At 44.4% G+C, this 13140-nt stretch overlaps 1 long non-coding RNA gene across 1 annotated transcript; it reads right to left on the bottom strand.

Moving 5' to 3' along the window:
• Window positions 1–11312: 11312 nt before the first annotated feature.
• LOC147911572 (uncharacterized) lies at window positions 11313–12725 on the bottom strand. Its single transcript, XR_015551016.1, has 2 exons — window positions 12480–12725; window positions 11313–11851 (listed from the first exon to the last, which is right to left on the bottom strand). It is a non-coding gene; the product is annotated as an uncharacterized LOC147911572 (long non-coding RNA).
• Between the last annotated feature and the right edge of the window lie 415 nt (window positions 12726–13140).

The raw sequence follows: 13140 nt of genomic DNA on the forward strand, positions 1-13140 counted from the left end.
CCTGAGCTCTCAGTACCTGGCAAACCTCCTCTCATGAGAGCCCCACGGCCACCCCTGGGAGCTGGGGAGTCAGGCACATCTTAGCAGTGCGTGAATAGACGCTCCGCATAAGCCCCCCACCAGTCTACCTGGGCTGGTGAAGCTCATAGCTGCCTGCCTGCAGAGCTGCAGGAGGCTGTGTCTGAGATGGATTCAGCCTCCCCCTCGGGCCCTGCCCCTGGGGGAGTGCCATCAGCCCCTGCAAGTGAGGAAGCACTTCTGTGTTCCAGCTGTCCCTTCCTCCCTGAGGCCTCAGTCTCCCCGTCTGTCATCAGAGAGGGTGTGCTACATAAGGTCTCTGGCCTCAGTTCCCCTGACCCTCCTGCTCTGGAGCCCAGAGCCTGGCCCAGTGTCAAGTTCTCTTTGTGGAAGGTCTGCCCTCTGCTGGGCCCTGACATTCCTGCAGCCTGAGAAGGGGTGGGATGGGGGTTGGTTCTGGGCTTAGGGGGCGGTTTCTGATGGACATTGGCTGTCTCCCTTCCAGGGAAATCGGGTCAACTTCCAGGAATGGTGTGAGGTGAGCAGCTATGGGGAGGATGGGGATGTGGAAATCAGAGACCTCGCCTGGCAAGACTTTCTCTGGCCTCATCCCTTGGGTCTTAAATTTATTGGGAGAGTCAGATCCACAAAGCTGGGCATCCCATCACGTTGGCGGGTGCGGGAGGGGCTGGCATCAAGGACATCTTCTTGGATGAGGAACTAATTCAAGCCAACTGTGAGGACAGGCAAGTCCTGAATGGAGTGGGAAGGAAGGAGGGTTCCCGAGTGAGCACAGACCCCAGACCAGATCCTCACTCCTCACAAGTCCCTGGCAGCGTTCCCCACCCAAGCCCTGTCTGCATCCTGTCCTTCCTCCCAGAAATTCACACTCATCCGGAGGATCCAGCTGCTCCAGCAGGCTGCAAATGCATATGACCTGGAGCCCGACGAGCGATTTGGGGCCTGGATCCAGGCCATGGAGCCCATCAGTGTCCATGAGAGGTGAGGGGGACAGGAGTTGGGTGAGGGCAGGGCAGACTCTCTCTGATGGCCAGCTCCAGAGCCTGTGGCCTGGCTCCCTGATCAGCCACAGAACTCGTAGCATGGTGACACATGGGGCACCAGGACTCAGCTGCTGGCAGACTCTGGGAGGGGCACCTGAAGTGTGGCTCCTGGTAGCTCACAGGTCCACTCTGTCCTGTAGCTACTGGGTCTCCTGCCAGCTGGAGCCCGCACACCAGAAGGCGAGCAAAATGTGGCTCTTCATGAGAAAGAGGAACCGTACATCCTCCAGTTCAGGGCCAAGTGAGTGTTGGGACCAGGAACGACTGAATCCAGGGGCTCAGTACAGCTTCGGGCTAAGCATGAGACTGGATCCCAGCTCCACTGCTGAGCATGCCTGGGACAGGCCGCTCCCCTCTCCTCTCTGGGATTCAGTTGCATCCTCTGAAATGGGTGATGCTAAATGATGCCTCCTGCATCAGGGACAAACGTGGTGCTGTTGATGGACTGAGCACTCGGTACAGTGTTTGTATCAGAGTGCAGGGGGGCAGGGAGGATCGCCATGAATCTCAGGAAGGTTCCCCAAAATAGTCTGTTTCTTCTCTTCAGCCACCATGCCCTTGGCGATGAGCCGTACCACTCTGGAGACCACAAGTGCAGCTCCTCCTGACCAGCAGGGACACTGGGACCCTCGGGGTGCATCGGGCCAGCTCTTCCCACCCTGAGTGAATGAGGACATCCTAAGACTTTCCCTGGTTTCCCCTAAAGCCCCAGAGGGAGGGCACCACCCCCTCCAACTCCCTGACATCTCCATGCCAGCCACTGTTAACCCATTGGGGAGGAGTGATATTATTTCTTTAATAGTAAATGGTAGATTTGACTCTTAACATTATATCCTGTTTCTGTCACAACCTGGGTGTTGCGGTGTGGTTCTTTCACTTCTCATGCTCATGTAAATGAGACACAGAATCTCACATTCTGCCTTGAATTAAGAACTCATGTATGGTCAGAGCTTATGGTATGTGGGAGAAGGGAGGACGGCCAGTCCCCTCCCTGGCTACTGAATGACACTCTCAAGTCCCCCTTCCTCAGAGGACAGGTGCATTTCAGTGTGGTTCACCTGGGCCAGGAGCAGAGACAGCCCCTCAGATCTCCCTGGATGTAGAGGTTGGAGGGACTTGCCCAGGCAGAGCAATAACCACTGAAATGTGGGTGTCTTTCAAATAGCACTTACCAGGACCATGTCCTTCCCCAGGACGGTGCTGTCTTTCTACAGCTTTCCAGGAAGAAGGAATGTTTTTTGCTTCTCTTGTTGAGGTTTCTTTGATCAGATATTTGAACTTGCCGTTTTCTAATCTGTGTCTGGATTCGCATCAACACTAAATGAGGAAAAAATGTAAAAAGATAAAAGTTTGCATGTGGAACGGACAAGGCCAGAGGAAGACCATGTGCAGATGGACTAAGGGCTGACAGGACATCCCCATCAGGCCACCTCTAGGGATCCCTGTTCACCCTTCGCCTAGACTGGAATCCTCCTGGGATCCTGGCCCATGCCCGTGGAAGTCCTTTTCCCGCTTGTTTCATGTCTAGAGGGAAAGACTCATCATGCAGCTTTTAAACCTACAACAGGACTTTGTTCTATAAACCTCACTGCTCCCTGTGAAATAGGATTTTCAGCATCCCTGCACTTCACTGTAGGATTCTTTTAGGGTAGAAATTCCCTAGAAGGCCCCCAGCCTCTCTGCCAGGTACATCGTGGCCATTCCTCCCCAGTTGGGCCTGATGGATCAAGGGTGAGCTCTGGTTTGCCAGGACAATAGACCTTAATCCTGTCCACGGAATGACCCACACCAGCCCTTGCTGCCCTGGGTGACATCTGGGCCCATGAGGTTCTCAGGTCCATGGTTTCAGACAATCACTAGTTTACACACTCAGTCGTGTTGTTACTGACTTGTCCCAAAGGGGCAGCTTGGCCTGAGCGCATAGAGCACGTAGCCCCTGGGACGGCTGTGTTCTTTTCCCCAGTCTGTGCTGTGGTTATATGGATTTGTGTTAGAGGGATGTGAAACCCTCCTGTTGGGAGTTTTGAAAGATGAGGCAGGAGAGGGGCAGGTATAGAAGTGGGTCCAGCAGGGGAATGCCACCAATCTTAGACACCACAGACACAACAGACACAACCTTACCAATTAAAATACTGAAATGCTCCCCACATGGGTGCTTAACAGACACTGCTCAGAGCTCATGCCGAGAACCCACCCGATGACCTGGACCTAAAGGGTTACCACCCGGCATTTTGAACATCATGCCCTGAAAACACCCTGTAAGACAAGGGCCATTGTCTTGAATTCCTTGGTACTTCTTCCCCCTCCTTTCTGAAGACTGCAAGTGTCACCCAGGGAGGCCTTTTCAGTTCAGCCAGAAGCAGAGTAGAAATCCTGGTTCCCACAGCCCAGGTCCTTCCTTTCTGGGCACTCCCATCCAGGAAAGAAAGAATTCACACATCGGTGTAGACACACAAACACACACACTCATATTCCACCCAAATCCCAAGATGCATGAACCAACAAGAGATTAAAAGTGACTTCAGAAACAGATCAACCAATTGCAAAAGAAGGGTTTCATTAAGATCCTGACTCAAATGTAAAACCAGGAAATAACCTTGACAAAACTGGGAGACTTTGGATACTGACTAGATAGTTGATTATCCGAATGACATTTTTATTTTTGTGTGTGATAATGTTATTTTGTGTGTGTTCCAAAATTCCCTCATCTGTACCAGAAACGGAAATATTTACAGCTGAAATGATGCACTCTCAGCCATCTCAGCTGGTTAGTTCTTGGGATCTTGGTGTGAGGATAAACAAAGCCAGATGGTATACGAGTTGACAATCTTTGAAGCAAGTAACAGATTCACAGAGATTGATTTTTCTCTACTCTGAGATTTAGAGATTTTTGAAAACCTTCAGAACACAATTTTGATAAAAACAGTATACTTGCTGTTCACATTACAATATTACAAATCAAAACATCACAAATATAAAGGAATGCCTCTCCTTCCTGACCTAAGGAAGCTCTCTCTCAGTTTGGCTTCTGTGAATGACCTGATGATGCCACCAACTATTCACTTATCACATGTTTGTTGAGTAATGTACCTGCCATGCCATGTTGACACTTGCACTGAAGAGAGAATGTACCAGGAGCCTGTGGATCCCAACAGAGAATCACAGCAACCAATGGACCTATATGCATTTCTTTAATGCTTCCTGAATGCTCTGCTCATTTCTTTCCATTTCTTGAGTTCCATAAATCTCTATTCCGACCTCCTCCATTTTTCACAGATAAATTGTTAACCATCAAACCAGAACTATTTGACTCTCTATTCATCAGATCTATAAGTATTCTTCATAAGGAATTCATTTATCACACCTTTTCTGTTGTTATAGCCAAAGAAATTTCTTTCTTGCGGAAACCACTCTGATTTTTATCTCATTCTTCAATTTCAATGACATTATGCCCTCCACATTTGTTGTACTTTCCATCACTTCCCTACTGGAATCATCCCTTAGGTTTCAAATATGCACAAATCTCTACCATCTACAAAACAATCTCTCAGCCAGCATTCCCAATAGTCCTCACCCTCCACGCCCCTCCTCTCCTCCTCCTGCCAGGGATCCGTGGTGAAAAGTTCACATATATCCCCCTGCCTGTGTTTGCACAGTGCCCACTCAAGCCCATCCCCATTCTGTGGATGCTTCTCTTGCTAACCTCACAAGCCATGTCTCTTACCAATCCACCGGGGACTTGTCATGATTTGTCTGACATGCTCTGCAGTAGCATGTGACCTTGTGGACTTCAATGTCATTTTAAAAGCTTATTTGTCCTTGGGATCCACCACCTTACACTGTCCTGCTCTTGCCTGTCTGAACTTCCTGAGTCACCTTCTGGCTTCTCTTTATGACCACCCCACAATGACTGATGCTTCCTGGGAGTCAACCCTGCTCTGACACCTGTTCCCCATCTGCACCCTCCTTCTGGGGAAACTCCATACATTTCCCTTGCTTCAAATACCACTAATGAGCCAAATATGTCCAAAGATCAGCAGAGACCTAACTCTGACCTCCAGACCCATTTATCTACCTGCTCACTCACCACATCAGTGATGACTCAACTCACAATGACCAGGTCCCAAGTCGAGCAAACCACTTCCCCAAATTATTTGCTTCTCTCTCAGGGTTCCCAAACTCACTTGTTTGTGTTAATAATGTGTCTAGCCCTGGGTGTCGCTCTGGACACCCTGCCACCCCACATTCACGTATCAATGAACCATCCATCCACTCTCCTGAATCTACCTACAGGTTATCCACTTCTGATTTATTTCCAATCACCTTTCACATCTCATAAAATATATCATTTCCACAGAGTGAACTCGCCTGCACTAGGAACCTAAATTACAAAACTCCATTTTTCCTCTTCGTTGATTTTTTTTCTATTTTAGTTACATGTGCAATATTATCTATTTCTTTCAAGATTTAGTTCTTTCTCACTAAACTGGATACACCATGAAGACAAGACTAATGTGGATTTTCCTAATTTTCCCACAATAGTGTTCACAATGGCTTTGCACACATAAAGGGCTCATATATATTATGTGTACAATATATATTTGATATTTATATACATATAAAATTGAAACATTAAAACTTTATTTCCTGAAATATTTTAAATCCATCCACTTAACTACTTTTATGCAAAAATACCACCTTTAGAGTGGTACACTGCAATAAATTAGCAAGAATAGTTTAAGATTCCAAATCCTTTCTCCTCATAATACAATCATGAGATTCTAGTCACAGTGATCTGTTTAAAATGCAAAAGTGATCAGTTCATCTTAACTTATAAATCCCCTATTTCTGTCTTCCACACATATTTCTCCTGTTGTCTTATCATAATTATTAATACTACACTTTTCATTCCCTGATATGTTCCAGTTTGGAGGGAAAACTATTTGGTCATTAGATTTTTAGAGCACTTACTACATGCAAAGCTGTGGTATAAAACCTGTGATCTACAAAATAACTAAACAGACTGACTGCCCCTGTTTGATTTAGTCTTAGTGGGAGGAAAGAGATAATAAATGGCAAAGGATGTATAACATGCCATGTAGAAATCACTGCTGTGATGAAGAATAAGGCAGAGAGTTTGAACTTGAGCACATTTTCAAATTACTTGTGTTTGTGTGTGTGTGTGTGTGTGTGTGTGCGTGCACATGCTCATGCCTGCTGCCTGGATGGGATGACTTGCTTACTCCTGTGGGGTTGGGGGAGCCTCCTATGCCTTGGAAAATTTCCTCCATGTGCACTTAATATGCACTTTGTTATCCATGTGTATTAGTCAGGATTCTCTAGAGAAATAGAACCATAGAATATATATAAACTTATAGAAGTGGAAATTTATTGTTGGAATTGGCTCACAAGGTTATGGAGGTTGAGAAGTCCCACAATATGCCATCTGCAAGCTGGAGAACAAGAAAAACCAGTGATATAATTCAGTCAAAGTCTGAAGGCCTGACAACCAGGACGTCTGATGTCCAAGTGCAGAAAAAGATGGACATCACAGGTCTGGAGGAGACAGTGGATTCAGCCTTTCTTTCCTTTTTGTTCTATTGAGCCCTCAACAGATTAGATGATGCCCACCTACACTATTGAGGGTGGCTTTGTTTACATAGACTATGGAATCAAATGCTAATCTCTTCCAGAAACATCCTCACAGACACACCCAGAAATAATGCTTCACCATCTATGTGGGCACCCCTGAGGCCAGTCAAGCTGACTCCTAAAATTAACCATCACATCACGGCTTTATCCAACCAAGACGAACAGAGATATCACAATGTGACCTATGTCATTTCAATTTTCCAGAACACATGTTAAAGAAAGTAAATACAAACAGATGAAACTGGATTTTATAACATTTTTATTTAACCCAAGAAATCTAAATATTATCATTTCAAAAGGTAGTCCACATCAGTACAAAGAACAAGATACTCAGGTTTTCTGCTCCCTATGTCTTACTGGTGAATTTTAATGAATACTGGCTCCTCATATAAATTAATATGATCCAATTTATAATTTTCTCTTATCTATTTTAGCTTTATTGTATCAAAAGGAAATCATTTTCTCCCTATTGTCAAACTGCTCTATCTCTTTTTTAAAAAATTAAAGCTATATATTGTGTTTATGTTAGAAATAAAATTAAGAATTTAAGTAATAAAGAAGGAATCGATTCCAGCAAAAGGCTGGTTTACTAAAATGGAAGACAGTTCAAGAGCAAATCTTCCAAGAAAACCACTGGGTCAATGACATTGGAAAATTCAGGGTAGAATTAGAATACACAAGGGATGTGATTAAAAGGGGAGTAGTGAGAATGTGGAGAGGAATTGATATCAGAAGTGAAAATACACAAGCATGTTTCAAGTTGATGAAAGACATCAATCCACAGATTCAATTAATTCAACATTCCCTAAGCAGAGTGCATACACAGGAAATATTAATGAACTAAACTATGGTCAAAAACCAAAGTTAATGTAAAGGATTTTAGGGACTATAGATGCCAAATAAGCAAGAAAAAGGCCAATTGGTGATTTCTAACCATAAATAAAATAAGATGGACATCAACAGAGCAGCATTTTTAAAATGGTAACAGAAATCTCATGTCAAACCAGAATTCTACACCCAGTAGCAACAGTGTCCCAAATAAAGATGTCCTAGAAAAACTTAAAGTGAAACTTTTCATTGTTAGCAGCCTTGAATTAGACAAAATACTGGAGTGAGTTATCACATCCAAAGGAATATAATCTCAGGTTGAAAACCAGGAATGGAGGAAGGACTGAAGAGGAAAGGAAAGGATAATTTATAAATAAATATAAATGAATTTTATTTTGTGAAGTAATTCTAGAAATCTCTCATGGAGATTAAAATATATGTAGAATAAAATGCATGAAAACAGTAATACAAATGTCAGGAAGCTTAAAAATAGAATTGAAAGTGTTGAAGGTATTAGCATTTGGGGGAGGTGGTAAAAGTAATTATTCATATTAGACTGTATTAAGGATTCAGGATTTAGCCATTAGTGCAATTAAACACAGATTTCTATATGATTCCAACTAATAAGTTTATAGAGGAAATAATGGAATAATAAAAGAGTTAAATCAACATCAGTGAAGTAAAGAGAGTAAAGGAACATTAATTATTCAGGTCAAAGGGAAGGGAAAAAGTAAGACGGTTGAAATAATTACAAGTTTACTGGAATTTACATGAGATGTAAATGCACAAAATACTAATTTCTTGTTAATGGCTGTGTGATATATTCTAGAGACTTGTTAATAAATACTTTGGACATTCTTTTGTTGATAAACATTTACACAGTCTCTATTTATTCCTATTAAAACATAAGTTGTATGGACATTTTTGTACATATAAACTTTCATTCCTATTTTTACAGAAAATATCAATAGTGGAAGAAAAAGGAAATATTAAAATGTTGATAGAAACTGCAAATACCATCTCCCCACACAAGTGTATTAAATTTTTTCATCTACCAACAGTATCTGACAGTGTCAATAACCCAACATTTTTGTGTTTAGATATAAAGCTTTAGGAATCTCTCAAATCCCATTGATAAGAAACAGGAAGTCTCCTCTGGATTATCCACTGATTGGATTATCCACTCCCTTCCTCCATAAAAGGGGAATCAGAGGCAGAACTCATTGCATTTTCCAGCAATCCAGGGGCTGTCTGCACATCAGGAGTGGGGTCAGCAGGACAACTCTGCAGCCATGGAGGAACCTGCATCAGCCTGTTTTCCAAGCCAGCCTATTCTGGTAAGCGTGGAATCCATATGGATGGCAAGAGTGTCCATTTGTACATTTTGTCCTTCTGTGAAACCTCTTTAAGTTCCCAGAGAGAAGCTCTTAAAACAAGAAGATATCTTTTTATTAAAGTTGTTTCCTAGGTGTTAATGTTTGTTAAGTCATGTTCAAGTTATTGTACTTTTTTCTATGTGAAGTTTTCTGGGATAATAGGCTAGATGGTTTTGTTTTATTTTTAACCAACAACATCACTAGGAAGTGGTGTAGTATTCGGCCCTGCACTGTTTAAGTTGTTCCCCTCTCTGGAAAATTCTTTACCCACAATGCGCTTGGTCTTTTTTAAGAAAAATTCAGTTCTGTGCTCAAATGTCACCTCATCAGTTAGTCCTTCCCTAATCTCTTCATCATCAATAATTACGTAGTTAATTTCTTTCTTCCTTCATCCGTCCTTGCCACTTTTCCTCTATCCCTCCCTCTTTCTCTGTCTCTGTCTTGGCCTTACTGTTTATCACAGCACTTAATTATACCTAACACTATAATAGAGATTCCTCAGTCTGTTTATTAACTCTTTCCTCTCACCAAGATTAAAATAAAGAGGGGCAGTGACTTTGTTAAGTTCTGGATCACAGGTTTTAGTACTTAACTTGGCATACAATAGGTGCTCAATAAATGAGAGGATCAACTAATTTTCCCTCCAAACTGGGACATGCTGGGGAACGAAAAGGGTGGTATTAATAATTATGGCAGGACAACAGGAATGAAGTGAGGTTTATGGTTTCACTTTTAAAAAAATATCTTCTGAAGACAGAAATGAGAGATTTAAAAGGAAAAGTGCACTGACTAGATTTACATTTTAAACAGATTATTATGACTATAATCTTATAATGGATTACAGAGAAAGGATTTGAAATCTTAGTGATAATTTATTGTAGTATACCACAAAACAGATTATATCATTGTATAATTGTGGCTGAGTGAATTTCTTTGAAAAATTTAGTGCTTTTTGGAATTTGAATAATTTCTTTCAATAAATATATCTAAACACCTTCGATGGGCAAAGAAATGACTGAATATGGCAGCATAAAACATTAAAGCCCACATTAGTCTTCTCTTCATGGAGTATCCAATTTAGTGAGAAAAACACTATGAAATAAATAGATAATACTATACACATACAATTAAAAATTGAAAAAAATTAACACAGAGAAAATGTGATATTAATTTTGATGGCTGGATCAGGAAAGGTCACTCCGTGGAAATGGTATTTTGTAGGAAATCTGAAAGGTGCTAAAGAATTATTCACAAGTTGAGAATCTTTAGGTGGATTCAGGAGGGTGGATGGATGGTTCACTGATGAACGAGTGTGGGGTGGCAGGGTGTCCAGAATGACACTCAGGGGTAGACAGCATATTAGTACCAACAAGTGAGTTTAGGGGACCCTGAGATATGGGTGATTATTTGGAGAACTGGCTGTTTCAACTTGGGACCTGCTCACTGTGAGCTGAGTCATCAAGTTGTCACTGATGTGGTGAGTGGGCAGATGGGTATTTGGATCTGAGGGTGAAGTCAGATCTTGCTGAATCAATGGGCATTTCTAGTTCATCAATGGTATCTGAAGCCAGGGAAATGGATGGGATGGCCTAAAAGAGGGTGTGGATGTGTAACAAACTGGGGAGCAGGATTGACTTCTAAGAAGCATCAATTGTTCTGTTAAGCCAGATAGTGGAGCTGAGAGTAACAGGGAGGAGTAGGAGGAGAGAGGAAGAGTCAGGGGAGGAAAAATGGTTATTTACAGTGGATGCAACTGTGTGATGGGAATATGGTCTGTGTGAGTTATTTATGTATGAACAGGAGAATATTTGAGTGAAGATGTGATGTGGGAGTGCAAGTGAAGTGAGCACCTAAGGGTTGAGAGGTAATATGATTTCATTGGAGACGAGGCATTAAAGGAGCTAGGAAAATGAGGTGATTGTGTCCTAAAGCAGAGTAAAAGAGAGACACTGAAAACCTAAATCTTGGGATACAAAGATACCTGTGATCTGTGGATCCACATGATGGTGGGTCAGGGGGTACCAGCATGTGTTTAGTTGACTGTGATAAGGATGGGAAGGGGGGACATCCTCAGAGGAGGACGGTAGAGGGAAACGGTCTGGAGGTGGCACTGGGTAATGACCAGAGCTTTCTGTCCTAGACTCATATCAGCTTGATGTCCCAGGATCTACTTCTCAATGTGAGGGGCCTGTGCCAGCAGCATCAGCATCATCCGGGAACACCTAGACGTGCACATTCTTGGCCCCACCCTGGACCTACTTGGGTTGAGGTCCAGAAATCTGAATTTTAACAACCCTCCAGATGATTGTGATGCACAGGCCAATCTGAAACACATTTCCCCAGGGAGAGAGGAGGGTGGAAGATCCAAATCAGCTGAGAGTGTTCTTCATTTTATTCAAATTGCACATTTCATTTTGTTTTCAAAGGGGAAGCTCAAAAGAAATATGATGCCCCAGACTTCAGAGAAGAAAAGATAAGTCCATTTAACTAAGACCAAGCAGAGACATCGGGAAAGGTCTGCACTTCCTACAAGACTCACCAGCTGCATTTTCCAGAGGCCTGTCACAAGGATACCTTCCGACCCTGGCAATGAAGTCAGGTATAGTCAACGGGAGGAGACCTTGCAGAAGCCCCAGCAACTCTGCACACAGGAGACTGCAGGGACGCCAGGCCTGCAGCAGTGAAGGAGAACTTGTAAGTACTTTTGATATCACAAATACCTTAAAAATAATTACACCTCCTAGTCCAGGTGAATCCCTGGGCTGTGTTGGTGCTGGGTCTCTACACACCAGCCCCAAGCCCACCGCTGCACAGTCTTCAGATGGGGCAGAGATGATCTCAGGAGCGGGTATCTGTCTCTCACAGCCACTCTGCAGACAGCGGGTAACTTATGGAGACATCTGCAGACAGAGTCTGAAAGTGAAAAAAGCAAGGGTGAGGCCCTGAGGGCAGACAGGTTTGCCAGGGAGGCAGAGAGAGCAAGGAGCCAAGAAGGATGTTCTGAGACCTGATGGAAAACAGGAGAAGGTCCTGCTGAAGAAGCCGAGTGGTGTGGCCCTGGGGAAGCGGTTCCCCATGAGCAGCCCTCAGTTTCACTCCCTCACTTAATGTTACTCCTGCTTCTTCTGGACTATTATGCTTGGTTATGTTAAAATTATACTTTCTTAAACTCTTGAGAGAGAAAAATGAAGAGTAGATGGTCTTGTGGGTGAGAGGGACGGTTTCGTGTGACAAGAAAGATCTGTTTGTCCTGGTACACTGCAATTTCTCTTTACCATGATTTTTATTCACTTTTATATTAAATTCTTCCGAGGTAATTTAGCCTAAGGTATTATTTAGTATAATATTTTCTTATAATTCTTATACTCAGGAAAGGATGATACCCACTGTAAACAGCTCATTTTTTAATGTTAAATTAATTTGATTCCATAAAAATCTTATTTTATTACGCTTGCTTTTATATCTCATTCTAACATAAGTTGCATGCTTTTTTTTTTATTTTTGCCAAATGCTAATTCAGACATAAGACATTTTTACTCACCCCCAGCGGCTTCCCCACGGGCTGGGTCCGCGGGCTCAGCGCGGGTCAGAGGCTGCACCCCGGGGGGCAGTCCCCGCGCAGACACTGGCGCCAGACTCCACGCGGCCATCACGTCCGGAGGATGCAGCCGCGGGGACACGCGCGTCCTCGTCGTGGGCGGAGGACACGCCGCTGTCCGGCCAGAGCGCCCTGCGCTGTGGGCAGCGGCGGGGCCGGAGGAGCGGGGAGGAGGACAGCGGGGACCGGGTCCACGACCCTCCGTGGGGGCGCTCGGGGCGGCTCGGGCGCGCCGAAGGCTCCGGGCTCCACGTCCACGGCCCCATCCAGCGCGGTCACCTCCATTCTCCGCCGTCCTCGCTTCCGCTTCCTTCTGCGCGCCAACCGCCTGTTCTCGCTTCACCGCCCACGACCTGTCAGCTCTTCCCAGCGGCCCCGGGGCTCAGCTCTCTCCACCGCCTCTCGCCGCTTTTCGGCTGGGCTCGGCTCCCCCCGCCAAACCTCGGGTCCTTCTGCCCGACCTCGGCCGTTTCCTCACATCCTCGGCTCTTTACGCCCGTCCTCGGTTCCCTCCGCGTGTCTCCGCCGCTCCTCGGCTCAGTGGTTCCCTTCGGCTCTCTCCGCCTGGTTTCGGATGACGGTTGCTATCTGAGGTCCTGTTGCC

This window comes from Ceratotherium simum, unplaced genomic scaffold, assembly GCF_057802395.1.
Source record: "Ceratotherium simum simum isolate JZ-2026a unplaced genomic scaffold, ASM5780239v1 HiC_scaffold_43, whole genome shotgun sequence".
NCBI classification, from domain to species: domain Eukaryota; kingdom Metazoa; phylum Chordata; class Mammalia; order Perissodactyla; family Rhinocerotidae; genus Ceratotherium; species Ceratotherium simum.